The sequence below is a fragment of the Echinops telfairi genome, unplaced genomic scaffold (genome assembly GCF_000313985.2).
Source record: "Echinops telfairi isolate 266 unplaced genomic scaffold, ASM31398v2 ScPeMD7_31;HRSCAF=116, whole genome shotgun sequence".
NCBI classification, from domain to species: domain Eukaryota; kingdom Metazoa; phylum Chordata; class Mammalia; order Afrosoricida; family Tenrecidae; genus Echinops; species Echinops telfairi.
Genome location: NW_022103928.1, coordinates 47,917,528 through 47,933,315, shown reverse-complemented (window position 1 = coordinate 47,933,315; position 15,788 = coordinate 47,917,528). Strand labels below are relative to the sequence as shown.

Sequence of the window (15,788 nt, the reverse complement as noted above, 5' to 3'; positions counted from 1 at the left end):
GGCTCTACCGCACCTTTTCTCTGACTGCAGAGGAGTATCGGCTGCCTCACAAACCTAAATAGGGAATTCCACACTCTAACTTTCCTCTGACTTTTCAATGATCCTCCAAGACACGGGGATGCTCAATGTCCTCATTTGTCCAGATGGATAGCTCAGCTTGATTACAAGTTGAATATTAGTTAGCATCAACCAGAAACTTCATCCCCATCACTCTTGTTGGCCTCATTAAGGGGGTATTTTCCTTGAAAATAATTTAAGATTTTGAAGATTCAAATCACTCCTACCTAGTAAGAGGATAGGTCCCTGAGTGACACAAATTAATATAGCTTGAAAACCACCTTACAGGTTGGAGGTTAGAATTCACGCAAAGAGAGATCTATAAACCATCTGTAAAGATAGTAGCCAAGAAAGCCCTATGGAGCAATCCACCCTGTAATACATGGGGCCACTATGAGTCGGAATAAACTTCAGGGCAATGTTGTCTGGTTTTGCTAATCTTTTTTGGTTAGAGTGTAATCTGAGCAGCCACCTGAATGTGTATCCACTTCTACCCGATATATTAGTTACTATGAATTCTTCTGTGTTCGAAATTTGACTTTATCTGTCAGGAGAAGTTAGCATGCAGTTGAAGAACAGCATTTTTAGGAAAAGGTAGCCAAGCAAATGACCATAAAATATAATCTAATGATGAAAAATACCAGTAGCTAATACTGGTCTCACCAACAGCTCCTTTTTCCCTCTTTCTACATGGAGCTGTGGGTGGCCTAGTGGTGAAAGCACTGGCTGCGAACCAAAAGGTTGGTAGTTTGAACCTACCAGATGCTCTTCAGGAAGGAGATGCACTTTGCATTAATAGAGATTCACAGCTGGGAAATCCTTTGGGACAGTTCTTCTCTGTCCTATGAGGTCACATGAGTCAGAATCACCTTGACCGCATTGGTGTGTTTTTTGGGGGGTTGGTTGGTACTCATAGGACATGATCAACAAATTGAATGATTTTCTCCTTAACAAACAGTGATTTGTCTGCTTCCATATAAATTGCTTTCAATTTCCCTTAGCATAATGGCTTCCTCTTTAGATGAAATGAGCCTTTTGTGTTTATGAAAAATGTGTATAATTTCAGCTGCTGGCTAAGATAACTTAACAACTTTCCGAACTCAGATATTGTTAGAGTGCATGTAAAACAGCAACGAGTAATTAATAGGGTATTGATTGGTTCAGCCTGGTCTAATCATGGGCTGTATAATAAATCATAAGGTGATTTGCAATTAGGAAAATCCATACTAAATAACAAAGTACTGTTATCTTAGTAACCGTAACAAGTATGGAGTAATGCATCATGGAATAATTGCTACAATATAGGTGTACCTGTTTAGAATGACTTTCCATTTATCACGGGGAACAAGCCTCTTGTTGGCATGGAAACAACTGTCCTGGCTAAAGGTCACTAGTGAGATACTTAGCTAATATCCCCCCAAATGCTTGTTTCTCTTCGAGGAATTTTCCATATCATCTTTCTGTTCCAGGCAGTGAGAGAATGTTTTCTCTGTATCGTCTCCCAGCTAGTGACTCCAGGGTTCATTATTTCAGCAGGGGCACCAGTGTCCCTGCATTTATAGGGATTTTAGCATTTCCATTGCAAACCAGTAATAAATGAGCTATGGTAAGGCAAAATGTCACACGTTGGGGGAAAACTGACATAAAGAGGTTTTGGGTTCTTTTTGTGAAGAGATTTTCCCCCATTTATCTTTAAAATATATAGTACAGTTTGAAGGTGACATTTTGGGCTGCTATCTTCAAGATCACCTGTTCAAAACCACCAGCCCCTTCTCAGGTGGAAAACGAGGCTTGATATTCTTGAAACAATTACACTCTGGGAAAGCAACAGGGGCAGTTCTACCCTGCCCTGGCGGGTCGCTGTGAGTCGGCAGTGACCTGATGGCAGTGAGTGGTGGTAGTGCTTTATTTACATGTCCTGAGGTGAGAACTAAACACGTAGAAGATAGCGAAAACAACTTGTACATTGGGGTGGCGGTTCTTACACAGAACAATCAAAGGAAACACTGCCTGGTCCTGAATCATCCTCCTAATTGTTACGTCTGAGCCCATTTTTGCAGCCATGGTGTCAGTCCATCTCCTTGATGGTTGTCTTGGTTCTTTACTGAACCTTTCCTCGGCCAAGCACACTGTCCTTTTCCATGAAGCGCTCCCTCCTGAGAGGAGGAGATACAGTCCCACCATCTTCACTTCGAAGAAGCATTCTGGGTGTGCTTCCTCTGAGCCAGAATTGCGCTTTCTGGCAGTGAGCAGTAATCTCCATACGCTTCATCCATATCGTGATCCAAAGGCACCAACCCTTCTTCAGCCTTCCTTATTCACTGCTCAGCTTTCACAGGCAGACGAGGAGAAGAAAACGCCACGATGGGTCAGGCTTGGGTCAAGGTTTGGGTAAGTTCTCAAAGTGACCGCTTGGCTTTCCAACACTCAAAATAGGTTTTCTGAGTAGATTTGCCCAATTCCGTTATGTCGTTTGATTCCTTGACTGCTGTTTCCATAAGCATGGATTATGGATCCAAGTAAAATGAAATCCTTGACATCAGTCTTTTCTCCATGTATCATGATATTGTCTATTGGCCCAGTGGTGAGGAGTTTTGTTTTCTTTACGTTGGGTTGTAATCCTTAGGTTACTTTGTCCCCACGTCATTAGGAGGTTCCCTGATCCACATTCAAGGAAATGAATTCTAAGTAAGCACTCCCAGATGGCAGAGCTAGGGAGGCATTTTCTGGGCTTGAGGTCCAGACAGCCTCATTTTAAGACATACAGGATTCTATAACTGTTCCCAAAATTCAACCAAATAAATAAAAAAAACAATGAAGTTTCAATAATTTTTAAATAACAAGAGCAAGAGTAATAAAATGATGAAAGTCTCTGCCCATTTCAGATAAAACCATTTTTATGTTGAAATCATGTATTTTTTTAAAAGTAGCTCAAATGTTTATTGTTGTTAAATTATAGCGTTCTCTTAGTAACCTGTAAGTATACCTTTCTTTTTCCTGAACCTTATTTTCTTTTCTTATTATAATTTATCATGTAGACTCAGCTTTTGTTAAAAAATACGGAAACACGAACTATACAAAATTTTCCTTTTTCCATAACACAAATAAGAGGTTTCTTTAATGTTATATAATGTAGTGAGAGATTTAACCTATTAAAAATGCACTTCAAAAAAAAAATAAATAAATAAATAAAAATGTAGTTCATTAATTTAATTCATGGAAGACTACTGCAATTTACAGTCACTAATGAGACATTTTAATGACTATTTTCAAAATACAAATAGAATGAATACTATATATGCATGTTTGTTTTATATCAATAGTGAAAATTACATTTTGTTGAAAATATGGGCACTCTAAACTCTTCTCTTTTGGACACAAATCTATGTGGTTTTAAAGACCTGGTGACATGCAAATCAATATATAAAAACAAAAGCTTAGATTCTACACTAAATAACTTTATCATGAAGCTATGTAATAAGAGCATATATATTAACATGTATAATAGTCATGCCACCAAATAATACTGTCTGCTACTGTGTGGAAGCAGCCTCATCGTTCTCCAAAGGTTGGTTTGGACCTCTGACCTTTCAGTTAGCAGTCCTTGTTACACTAACAGGGTTCAGGTGAGGCAGGCATGCTCTAGAAAACTGCTCTCATCCCTTCACGGATTCCAAATTAAAAGCCTATGGGTCTCTAAACTTTTGGAAATTTTGTTTATGTGTTCATATTTCTAAACTTTCTTTGGGGGGCTCTTTTTGTTTGTTTGTTTTTAACCATCAGTATCTGTCTCTTTGCAGGCCCCTGTCTTTTCCTCTGCTGTGGCTTTCTCCCGCTTCTCCCCCATCAAATTGCTGCTCTTTTCTCCCGTGCCATCCCCCCCAACTTGGCAATATTATTCAAAGAAGATGCATTATTTCATACATATCAGGTTTGTTGATTACAGTACGTTTTTCCAATCTTAAATTAAGAGCAACGAGTTCAGAGACTCATATCTTTCCAAGACGGTGGTCCTCAAAGGGAGTTCCCTGCATTAGACTTTGACCTGAGACTTGTTCGGTGCCCGTCAGAATCACCTGGAGCTCTTATTAAAACACAGACTGCTGGGCCCCAGACCCCAGCTTCTGATTCAGGAGGCCTTGATGAGGTCCAATAGTTTGCACGTCTAACATGAGCTTAGATTACAAGTAACCTATTTGATCTCCTGAATCAGGAGTTCAGGGGGTGAGAGGGAGTGTCTAGCAATATGGGCTTAAACAAGACCTCCAGGCAGTTGTGATGCACACTACGAAACCTGTCATCTAAGAAAAGATACAATTCCTTCTGAGGGGACTTGGATTCTCATTGGTTTTGCTTCTTTCATTCAGCAGCCTCACACCTCCACCTTTTGGACCCAGAAAGAAAAGGCTGTTGTAATCGGAGACAGCAGCGAACGTGGTGGGTTGGGGAGATCTGACTATTTCTGCCATCTCACCTACAATATCTCCTACTCGGTGGTACATCAGGAGAAGCTGGACCACGTCTTGGACAATTCTGATCTGTTCACTGGGGGAAGAGGCCCAAGGTCTGCATTTCTAACAAGTTCCAGCTGGTGCTGCTGCTGCGGCTCCAAGAACAGGGTGAAACACGGCTCTGAAAGAACACATTGCCTTGCCACTTGGTTGATCCCATTGATAACTATAATGGGGAAAATTCCAGAACAGCATGCACTATGAGAGCCAGTTTGTGCTTCAGTGTGAAATAAGAATGATGATCTCTCCATAGTAGGGCGAGTGTGGCTCTCTAAGAACAAGGCTTTCAGAGACACTGTGCCTGGGAGATGTGGGTCCCTTGTGTACAGTTGGCTGCAGCCGCTAGTCTCACAATTCCCCATGCTTTCCTTGAATTTCTAGATTTTATGAGAGTAAAATCCAGACGAACTATTTTTGATGCTAAATTATAACAGATTATAGTTTGTCTGGGACTTTTGAGAAGCACACTTCTCAGTGATGTTGTCAGACCTAGAAGTAAGCTGATATCAACTAGGTACACTAACTAATCAACAATGACTGTCCCAATGAGCATTGATGTATGAGTGTCTGTTCACAATGCTGCCTTCAAGCCTACTGGAATTAAAACACTCAACGACCCATCAACAGGTGATGGCATGAACAAAATAGGGTTCATATATAGAACGTAGTATTTGTCTGCCAGGACTGATGCATGAACAGCATGAAAGAGCATTAGAAGCAATATGCTGAGTGAAATATATCAATCACAAAATGGCAAACATTGCATGATTTTACTGATGTGTTGTATACAGCATAGAAAAATATGTAGAGATCAGAGTTTAATTTTTTTTTCTTCAGAGTTTATTTTTTTGGGTTAGAGTTTACCAAGACCAGAAGGAAGATGGAGAAATTATTGCTTAAGAACCACTGAGCTTTTGTTTGGGGGGATGGAACATTTGGCAAAGGACATCTGCGATGGTTGCACAAAATGACTGATGTCACTGAATTATATATGTTAAAAAAAAGTTCTGTTGACAAATGCAATGCTATCCATAGTTTCACAAGGGAAAAAATGAATTACTATATCAAATGCCATTATTAGGCTGTCACTTTTTGATTAATGATGATGTGACAAAGCAATATAGTGCCAAATAATATCTTGCACAATTCTATGTTGCTTTTATGATCAAGAGAAGATGAGTATATGTATAAGCATTTGAAAATGTGCAATAGACATCGCTATGTATGATTCCAATAACTTAGCCGATACCATTTCATCATGGTCTTCATTATCTCAGTTCGAGAGATTGATTCACTCAGACCTTACTACATCACTGTACCGATGTGGCATGTGATTATTTAGTGTACTAATATTTGCAAAGTTATGTTATTTCTGGAAACAGATCGAGCAGAATAATTTGACTGTCATCTCCAGCTTCTTGGTAAGATTTGTTACGTCCAATGCGTTTCCTGCAACTCCATCATCAACATAAAAGCACATCTTGACACAAATAACAATGAAGTTACAAACATATGGTCTACCTCCAGTGCTTGAAAGCAGGTTCACATACAGTATACTATTCCATCTACCCGATATCCTCTGAGGTAATAGACTCATCCTGAAATGACTAATAATGAATTAGGATCAAGGAAACCTGGGATAACATACATCTTTCAGCGCAGACGAACGAAGCCAGGTTGTCCCGCTGATTGTTCTTTATTCTTCAGCGAGTTGGTCACGGTTGCTTTTTCCTTTTAAGACAAACAATCCAAAAAATGCAGCCAGTTGAAAACACACATGTAAACACAGTTTCTCCTTAACAAGTCTAATAAGTTTGGTGGGTTCAGAGTTGAACTGTCGTAAGTTTTTAACTCAGAGGTAAAACACAAAACACCCTACTCGAATATTCAAGCAAAAAGATGTCCTTTTCCCCAGCTCATTTTTGTTATAATTAGTCAGATTCTGTTTCTCCTGTGTTAGACATTGTGGAGAATACAAAAATGACCAAGGTATGGTTTCTACCCACTGAAGAGTTGCAACCTGCTTGGATAGAATGGGCATTGGGCTATACGGAGCCCTGCCTTACCAACAAACCATACATTTACCCTCCTACAAAGAGGGTATTTACAAACTTTGCTATTCGGTTAATTGCATAAAAAACCAGTTCTATTCTTTTGTTCACAGGTTAAGCACTGATAAGTTAAATAACACTGCTAACGTAATATAGGGGGTGGGTGTTATTATTTTATCTCTCTACCCAGGGGTCTCTTTTACCATTGCACAGTATAACTGACTTCATTTAATAGTAATGAAAGTCACACTTGGGCATTGAAAGGAGAATGTTCCCCTCTAGAATTTGCACAGGAAAATCCCTGCGGGAATAATATTTTCTACAACCCAGTCATTGCCCTATCAGGACCCACCAAGTTACTCTGCACAGTAATTAAGTAAGCACAACAGGCAAATTCAGACTTCAAGAGTCTGGGTTTTATGGTTACAGATGTTCTTCTCAGCATAGTCTGTTCAGCAGTTCCTTGGGTCATAAATGTTTAATTTTTAATCTATTTTTTATCGGTTTTGTGTAATGCAAGCTGCTAGTATACCAAAAGAATTTTTACTAGTGCATTTTATGTGCAGGAAGTTTGCAATAATAAAAGCTCCAGCACAATAAAATAAGGTACATTTCCTTAAGAAAATGAACAGTGCTTTCACTGAAAACACAGGTTAATGTCCCTCTTGATAGGACATGGACTATATGGATCTCATTTACAATATTGTTTGCCAGTGACAATCTATTTACAGATGTAATGTGATCCTGGGAAATCACACACGTTACCTTGCTGATGCATTATTGAAACTACATAGAGTGACATCATATATTTGCTTTGGAAACATCCTTTGAAATGATTCAGGGACTTGAAACAATAGCCATTTCAAGATATATTTATCTTTTATGACTCAAACAGCTGCCCTCCTTTTCAGGAGGCCTGGCGTTATAGACAGCATGTGCAGATGAAAGGAAAATTATTGTTTTAGAAAAGGCCAGATACCACAAAAGCTGACAAAATGATGGTGACATCACATGTTTACATAGATTGGTAACTAAACAACTGATCTGTCGTTGCCTTGAAAACATAATCATCATTTCTCTGGACATGAGACATTGAAATGAAATAATCTGTTCAGTATTTTTTTAACATACAGCATAAACATAAACTCTGACAAATATAAATGATTAAAATAGATCCTAAAATATCTTTGGGAATACCTATTTAACTTGAAAGATCAAAAAAAACTGACATTTTTTTTTAGTAGAACTGCCTAATGCACCAAACTTTGGAGTGTTAATCATTTACATTGGACACAACAGACTACTTAAAAGCTAAAGGGTATGACACAGTCTTCAGTCAAAGGCAATTGAGGGAGCTAACAAACATGAACTTGAACCAAAAGAGGAAATCTGGCCCACGGATGAAGTAGCAATCTGAGGTCAAACTCAATTTGCACTCCGTTTTCCATCTCAGAACATCCCCTAAATAATAAAGACCCTCAACTTGGTTGCCACGTTTTCCTCCATTGGGTCTTTCTGTTTCTTCCAGAGTTGACTTTGGAATCATAAACAGAATAATCTTGCTTCAGAGCAACCACATCCTACTTTCCCCAATTTTCCTAAAATCAACATGCCATGCCCTCTCATTCCATGACCAATGTCAATTTTGTATCGCACTTCGCTTCCTCCATCAACCTCAATGAGGTCCTGTTGGGCCTACATTAACAGAGAGTAGATGCTGGCTCCATTTTCTCTTCAGACCTTCTCAGGGGTCCCTGTGCCCCAGCGAATGTAAAAGGGAATTCTGGACCATCTTTGTATGTCTTCACCTTTTCCTTTGTTCAGTGGCTCATGGTCAAGTTTGATTTTAAAGTGGGAATGCTCATACAGATGGCAGACGACTGGGTGGCATTGTGTTCTGTAAAAGGTAAGGTTACCTCTTCCTAGGCAACTGGCAGCAGGAACGCCAGCCCCACTGCCGTGGAGTTGATGCGAACTCCTGGACACACAGAGGCAGAGAAAAACTGATCTGCAGGGTTTCTGGAACTAGAAATCTTTCCAGGAGCAAAGAACCTTAGGTGTCTCCCACTGAGCAGCTTGTGGTTTTCAACCACCTGTGTGTGGTTAGCAGCCCAGCACCCAAGCCACAACCACCCAGGAGCTTTTACAACCATAGTCAATAGACATTTTAAAGACAATGTAAACACTAATACTTTGCGGTTAGGTTACAGTGCTAATCAATTTACAGATGATAAATAATCCTTACAGCTCTGGGAGGTAAGACTTAGGTTCAATCAATCTCACTTTATATTCTAGTTTATCATTAGGTCAGAGAGATCATTTAAATGTACCAAGTCTCATGTCCTCATCTATCCCACCCCATAAAACAAATGAACGTAGCTGAAGCAGAGGTAGGATTTGAACAAGGGTCATTTCTCATTGGATGTATGCCACATGAAGGGAAAATGGGAGGTTTGGACCCTTGTTACAAGCCTCCACAAGATAAGAAATATGAGAGTGGGGATTGGAGTAAAAGTTCTCCACGGTTAGCTCTGGGTCCCGTGAGAGAGTCCCAAGACATTCTCAGGAGGTTTTAAAAGTCAAAACTATCTTTATAATTATCCTACGATTTTGTTGTCTTTTTCATCCTCATTCTCTCACGAATATACCTTGAAGTCTTCCAGGGCTACATGCTGAAAGCTGTTGTAACAGATTGAATGCAGAAGCAGGTTTGAAAATCCAGCTGTCTTTTTAAAAAATATATCAGAGAAATTTTCAGAAATGTAAATTAATGGTGCTCTTATTGCTAAGTTTTAGAATATACCATTAACTTTTCATAAAAATATTTACTCATGTGAACAAACATGCAATAAGCTAAATATTATTTTTAACTAAATTTAATCATTACCAATGTCACAACTTGACATTTTAATTTGGTAAATAAAGCTAAGAGTAAACCACAAAAGCAACTCTTGGGCTATAACATAATTTTTCAGAGAGTGGAGGGGTTCTGAGAACAAGCACAACAACAACAAATCTTACTTGCTCAATGTGAGCGATGCTTCTCAAGTTTTAACGTGCAGATACATAGCCTAGGGTCGTCCTCAGGAGGCAGATCTTGAGGTGGTAGAGCCCAAGACTCTGCTTTTCCAACAACCGGCAGCAAGTGGCAGGTTTGCCAGGCTGCTGGTCCACAGCCTACATTGGGAAAAGCGAATCGCTACAACACAGTCATCTGACATGTGGAGCCCACTTTTGAGTCATAGTGACCCATGGACACAGTGAAACTGCCTCATAGGATTCTCTAGGTGCTATAGCATTAGCTATATGTCAGAATTGGTTGCTAGGTCTTTCCCTCATGGAGTTAAAACCACCGAGTTTGGGTGATATTTGATGGTTTCCACCACCAAGACTCCATCTCTAACATATAGACCAGATGTGAGTCCCCCCCCCCCATCTAGAAAATATAAACACAATCTCTCTTGTGCTGTTGGCAGTTGTAAATGTGGCTATTTGCCTAAAGATACCGGGGTGTCAGAACCTGGGGTTCAAGTGAGGTTCTTTGAAGCCAAGCTCCCTGTGTGCTCGGATGCTCTACCACCTGGAGGTCTTTTCTCAGCCACACTAATGGTCCAGTGGTGGCCCGCAGCACCAGATTACTTCTTGAGCATGCAAGAAAGATTGCAAGCAAAAGCACAGGGGAGAAGGAGAATCTTGAATCAAGCCAGCAAAGGTGCGTCAGTTTTAGGATCTGGAAGCCCCAGTTAGCTTGACAATTTGAGAGAGTTTGACAATGTGAGGAGACATTTTTTGTTTGTGGATAAACCATTGCCATGAGGTTGATTATAGCTCATGTCAACTCCATGTCTTACAGAGTAGAACTCAGCTCCATAGGGTGTTCTTGGCTTAATCTTTATGGAAGTATATAGGGAGCTTTCATGAGAGATGCTACTAGATAGATTCAAATCCAATAGTTGGGAGTACAGAGCTTGTACTACCCAAGGACTTTAGTTTGGTTTTAATTGAGTTTATTCCCCTTATATTCTCATTAATAGATGAGAATTTATTGATTTTCTGATTCTCTTTTTATTGTTGTCCTTCTAGGATTATGAGGAGTACAAAGCATTAGTTTTCCCCCATATTTTAAGTTTCTTTCTCAAATAAAATGTTTCATTCAAATTGCTAATAAATGCAAACATGTTGTTTCTTCTAAATTATTTCACATCTTAGCTAAAATTAGCTAATAATAGGTCAAAATATTAAACTCTGAATATTTTTACTTGAATACTGGTTAGGTAAAGCCAGTGTCACCCTACCAACTCTCGAATGTTCCTGAAGAGGTAGAGAAAAGAGAAGATTTGTTATCCAAGGGAATGAAGGTGTGAGAGTTGGTTGAAAGAGTAGAGGTAAGGAGTGTAATTCAGTGTCCACGCTATATAATATACTATAATATATTATATTATAAAATATACTATCCTATTTTATTTTAATATCATAGGAAAGGGAAAAAGAGAAGACAAGAGCTTCTCCTATACCTGCTGTTTCTTGTGGGATATATATATATATTTTATAAGTTGATGTATCACTTCCAATTATTGCCAACAACAGTCAACAGCCTTATTGCCTATGCTTCCACTAGAAGTGCCCCTTCCATGTGCTACCACAAAGGCTTGCTCAAAGCAAGACATGCATTTGGCAAAAAGAGAGACCCTTGAAGTTAAATTTTCCTTCATTGACTTGAGATTTCTAAAGCGACGATGTGCCAGTCTATGAGAGCAAGCTATTCCTACACAAACCTGTATAAAAGGCACTTGAGGACGAATCTGTTTCAGACATTGCAGAGCAAAGGGTCACAGAGGTTTTCAATCCCAAATTGAACAATTAAAAACATAAAGAACAGTCGCTACTGATTCAAGTAGGACGCACGGTGACTCCCTAAGTGCCAGAGTAGAATTATGCTTCATAGAGTCTTCAGTGGCTAATTTTTAATAGTTTTATTCAAAGCACAATTTTATATAATTACATAAAATAGCATCTATACGATATACTCATATTTATTATTTTAATATAATTGTATAAAGTATCATTCATAGATCATGAAGTTTCGCCATTTGATCTTATTAAGAGGAGTTGTGTAATCATCACCACAGTCAATTTCAGACCATTTTCTTCTTTGTCAAGCTCATTGTTGTTGCTTTTCATTTCTCCCCGCCCCCCCTGCCATGCCTCAAGGTAATTGTAAATCCAGTTCCTGTCTCCATAGATTTACCTACCCTAGATTTCCTATAAAGAAGGTCCTAAAAAGCACAAAGAAGAAACTCATAAAAACCAACAACAATGGCTAGACAAAACAGAACATTCTCAATTGAAAAGAGAGCAGGAAAAGAGTGAGACAACTTTAAAATGGATCAAGAGGGGGTCGAATGATAAGGTGGTGCACTTGAATCTAGCTACATCTGCCAGAATCAATCATAGAAGGTTCTTTGTCTGATAACAAGGCTATTCACATCACTGGATGATGCTCAGTGGGGAAGGGATTCAGCAGAGGTTTAATCTGGTTGGGGACGGACCCTGCAAGTGTACTTTGCACTTCCATTGTCATCCATAGGCTTATGCAACCCAAGTATTTGGAATTTAAGTTCTTCAATCTTTCTTTCCTTCAGATTTGGACTTTATTATTCAGAATTCTCCATGAAACAGTCCCCAACACTGACCCTTTCTTCAGCAACGTCACAGGGCAACCTATTGTCCACACTTTGCTAAGATCCAGTCAAATATTTTTACACACTCAATAAAGTGACATAGCCACTCTTTCTTCAGTGGGTAGATAATTGCTCTTTGAGAAAAATATACTATGGTCAGTTTATCTCCAATAATGTGTCATCGTTTGCCCATTTTTTTTTTTTGGTGGTTCTAGTAATTGGTTAAGTACCCCTTTACCTGATTCAGCTCTGAAACTCTCCAGAATGTAGACAAAATATACATAAAATGTGCATGCAGTTTGGCACTTTCTCAAATTTTTGGATTAGTTTCTAGGCTTCATGTACTTCTTCCTATTTTACATACAAGATCCATGACTACTCATCGTTGCCGATATTTCTCTTGTATCCTCAGAGAACCCGAAACAGAACTGAGCTCAATCCTACTACAGGATCTAGCAGGATTGATTGTCTTCAATACCTAATTGACTCATTTCCTTGCTTGCCTATAGGATAGAGTAGACTTGCCCCTTTGGGTGTCTAAGACTTTAAATCATTACAGAAATGGCCTCATATGAGTTTGAATCAGTTTGATGACACTGAGTTGGGCTTTCAAAAAGGTTTTAATTGATTTATTTATGTTGTAACTGAGAGGGCTCCTGCCAAGTTAAAAAAAATAGCATCAAAGATATTTTATGAGATAAGAATGTAAAAGAGAAAAGAGTGCTTGGCCCTGAACTAACAAAATTCTATTTAGGCAGAATTTTTTTCCCCAGAAATTAACATACATTTTTAAAATGGTCTGATTGGCATATATTTCACATATCAAACAACTCAATTGCTCAGTCCTGTTGAGAAGATCTATGCAATCATCACCACAATCAATTTCAGAATATTTTCTTCTTATACTCGCTAGCTTCTCATTTTCCCTCCATCCTCCCCTGCCATGACCCTCGGCAGTTATCAACCCAGTTATTGTTTCTTTAGCTCTACTTCTCCTAGATTTTATTTACAGAAATCATACAAAATGCAAACAGGAAGCAAACAATAATGACTGGGCAAAACATAGGAAACCCTTAATCAAAAAGAAAGCAGGCAATATTAAAAATGGAACTAACTTTAAGAGCTGTCAAAAGAGACATCAAATAATAAGGTACTACATTTTAACCTGGCTGCATCAGCTATAATCAAGCTTTCCAGTGGTCTCTGTCTGGTAGAAACACTATACACAACCCTCAAGGCCATACCGGAAGGGTTCTATGTGGACACCCCTTTAAGAGAACAGGGATTGACCTCAAACTCACGTGTTGCACATTTAAGGAACCACTATACTCCGTGGACTTGAGAGGAGGCAGGTCATTGCTATCCCAAGGTCATGTAACTGGTGGTCATGGGACTTTGGTCCAGAGCTCTTGAGGGTGCCCAATGAACAGTGGCCTGAAACTAGCATGTGCTTACTATTTGAATGCCCTTCTTGCCTTATTAGGACATGTATTGATGTGGTAGGCACAGTTCTGCTTTTGTGAATGAGTGTTGCTGAAGGTTTGGCCCTATCACCAACCCCCATTGTTTGTAGCAATAGTGTTAATTCACTTAAATGTTTAATTGGTACAAGTCAACATTTCATGCATTGCAGTCTGAAGTTGGCCTATACTAACATAATATCCTTTGATCAACAGTGTTTTAAATTCTATACCATTGACTAAATTAATGATACTATCAATAGAATTATCTTATGCCCTGGGGGATTGGTTTATAAAGTTACCAATCATAAAATGATAACGACGTCTCTAAAGTGAACCAGAGACATACATAAACCACAGATGCATAAATGCATTTGGGGTTCACACTTAATGCCAACCTCAATCTGAGAACAATTAGTGCTTATGGCTTGGCCTTGCTCCATGATCACCCCTATGAAAAGATCAGTGAAGATATGGTTGCTAGAGAAAAATGTAGGGAAGAAACAAGGTGGTGCCTGAGTATCAGAGAGAACAGCTTCTGGGGTCTTAAGGACTAGCAGCTATTTTAGTGAAGCTTTCTAAGTCCACAAGGAAGCAGCACACCAGCCTATGTGACTCAAGAATTGTACAGGATAAAATCCAAGATCTAAAGGTGAGAATAGTATCAGAGCTTAAATTGTGAACACCCAGTTTGCAGAAGCCTACGGATAACAGTGGAAGCTCAAAATCCACATGCAGGGTCCCCACATGGGTAAGCCTCTGATGAAGCTCCTCTGGCCATAGTTCAGTACTATCAACATCATTTTTATCAAGAAATAAGAGAGCCAAATAGAATCCTACTTATAAACTGAGTGATACAAGTGTTTGGTGCTTATTTAGTAAATTAAAAGTTGACATTTCAAATACACCCAGGGACATCAAGCAAGAAAGACTTGATGATTAATGTCTTCAAAAATTATTGCCAAGGAAACCCAACAAAGCTCAGTTCTATTCTTCAGCATATGGGGTGACTGTGAATCATAATTAACTTGAGGAAAATAGTTCCCTCTCTCTCTTTCTCACATTCTTTTTAATAAGCTAAGTAGAAAGAAAGAGTGGACCTTAAGTGAATGACCAGTAAAAATAAGTAAACAAGTAAATAAAGGACAAGAAATACAACTGTCACTATTCAAGACCACTAAGTAGCTTATATTTTGTGATTTCATAAATTACACATTCCTACAAAGTCAAACCATTGTTCTTGGAAGAAGATAGTGATAATAACCTAGGTGAAACAGTTCAAGGAAATCAATTGAGAATTTGTCCAGAAAATACATTTGAAATGTTAGTAGAAAGAAAATGAAGATATGTTGCACCAATCTGTTGTTAACTATCAAAAACTAACAAATAAAGGTAATTGTAGAAATATGGCTATTTTGTTAATAGATCTGAGTATCTGATTACTATGAAAATAAAAGAAAGCTTCATCCTTTAGATATAAAACACAGCCAACTCAACTGCCTGATGTTCTGGCCTATTCTAACTTGGCCCAAAATACTCACTCAAACTGCCTGCCATGCCTCTGAGTCAAGACTGACTCATAGTGACCCTGATAGGACAGGGTAGAACTGCCCCGGTGGGTTTCTGTGGCCGTAAGAAGCCCGTTTACAAGTAATATAGAGGATGCTAACCAATAATCAGAATAAACCTTGTTTTAAATGAAATAAAATGTCAACTGCAACATGGAGCCTATAACCTAGATAGTAAAATAAAATTAAGTGGAAGAAGCCAAGCTGTAATAACAATTTGATATGCTTTAGATCACAAAGTTAATCTAACAGGAATCATTGCTCATTCAAGAAGAAAATTATCACCCAATAGAATGCTGTGGGACATATTCATAGTCACTTAGAGAGCCCCAACATATGAATGGTGATTTTCTTAAACTTGTTGCTTGATTTTAGAGGTAGTTAGTCCATTTCTCCACAGCCTTGCTTGGCAGAATGCAGTGCCAGGGCCTGGCTCAAATTTGCTCATTGTTGAGGTTGC

The 15,788-nt window shown here is 38.8% G+C and overlaps 1 pseudogene; it reads left to right on the top strand.

Moving 5' to 3' along the window:
• Positions 1–2,421: 2,421 nt before the first annotated feature.
• The window catches only part of LOC101638769, a 58,716-nt pseudogene continuing 45,349 nt past the window's right edge, over positions 2,422–15,788 (top strand).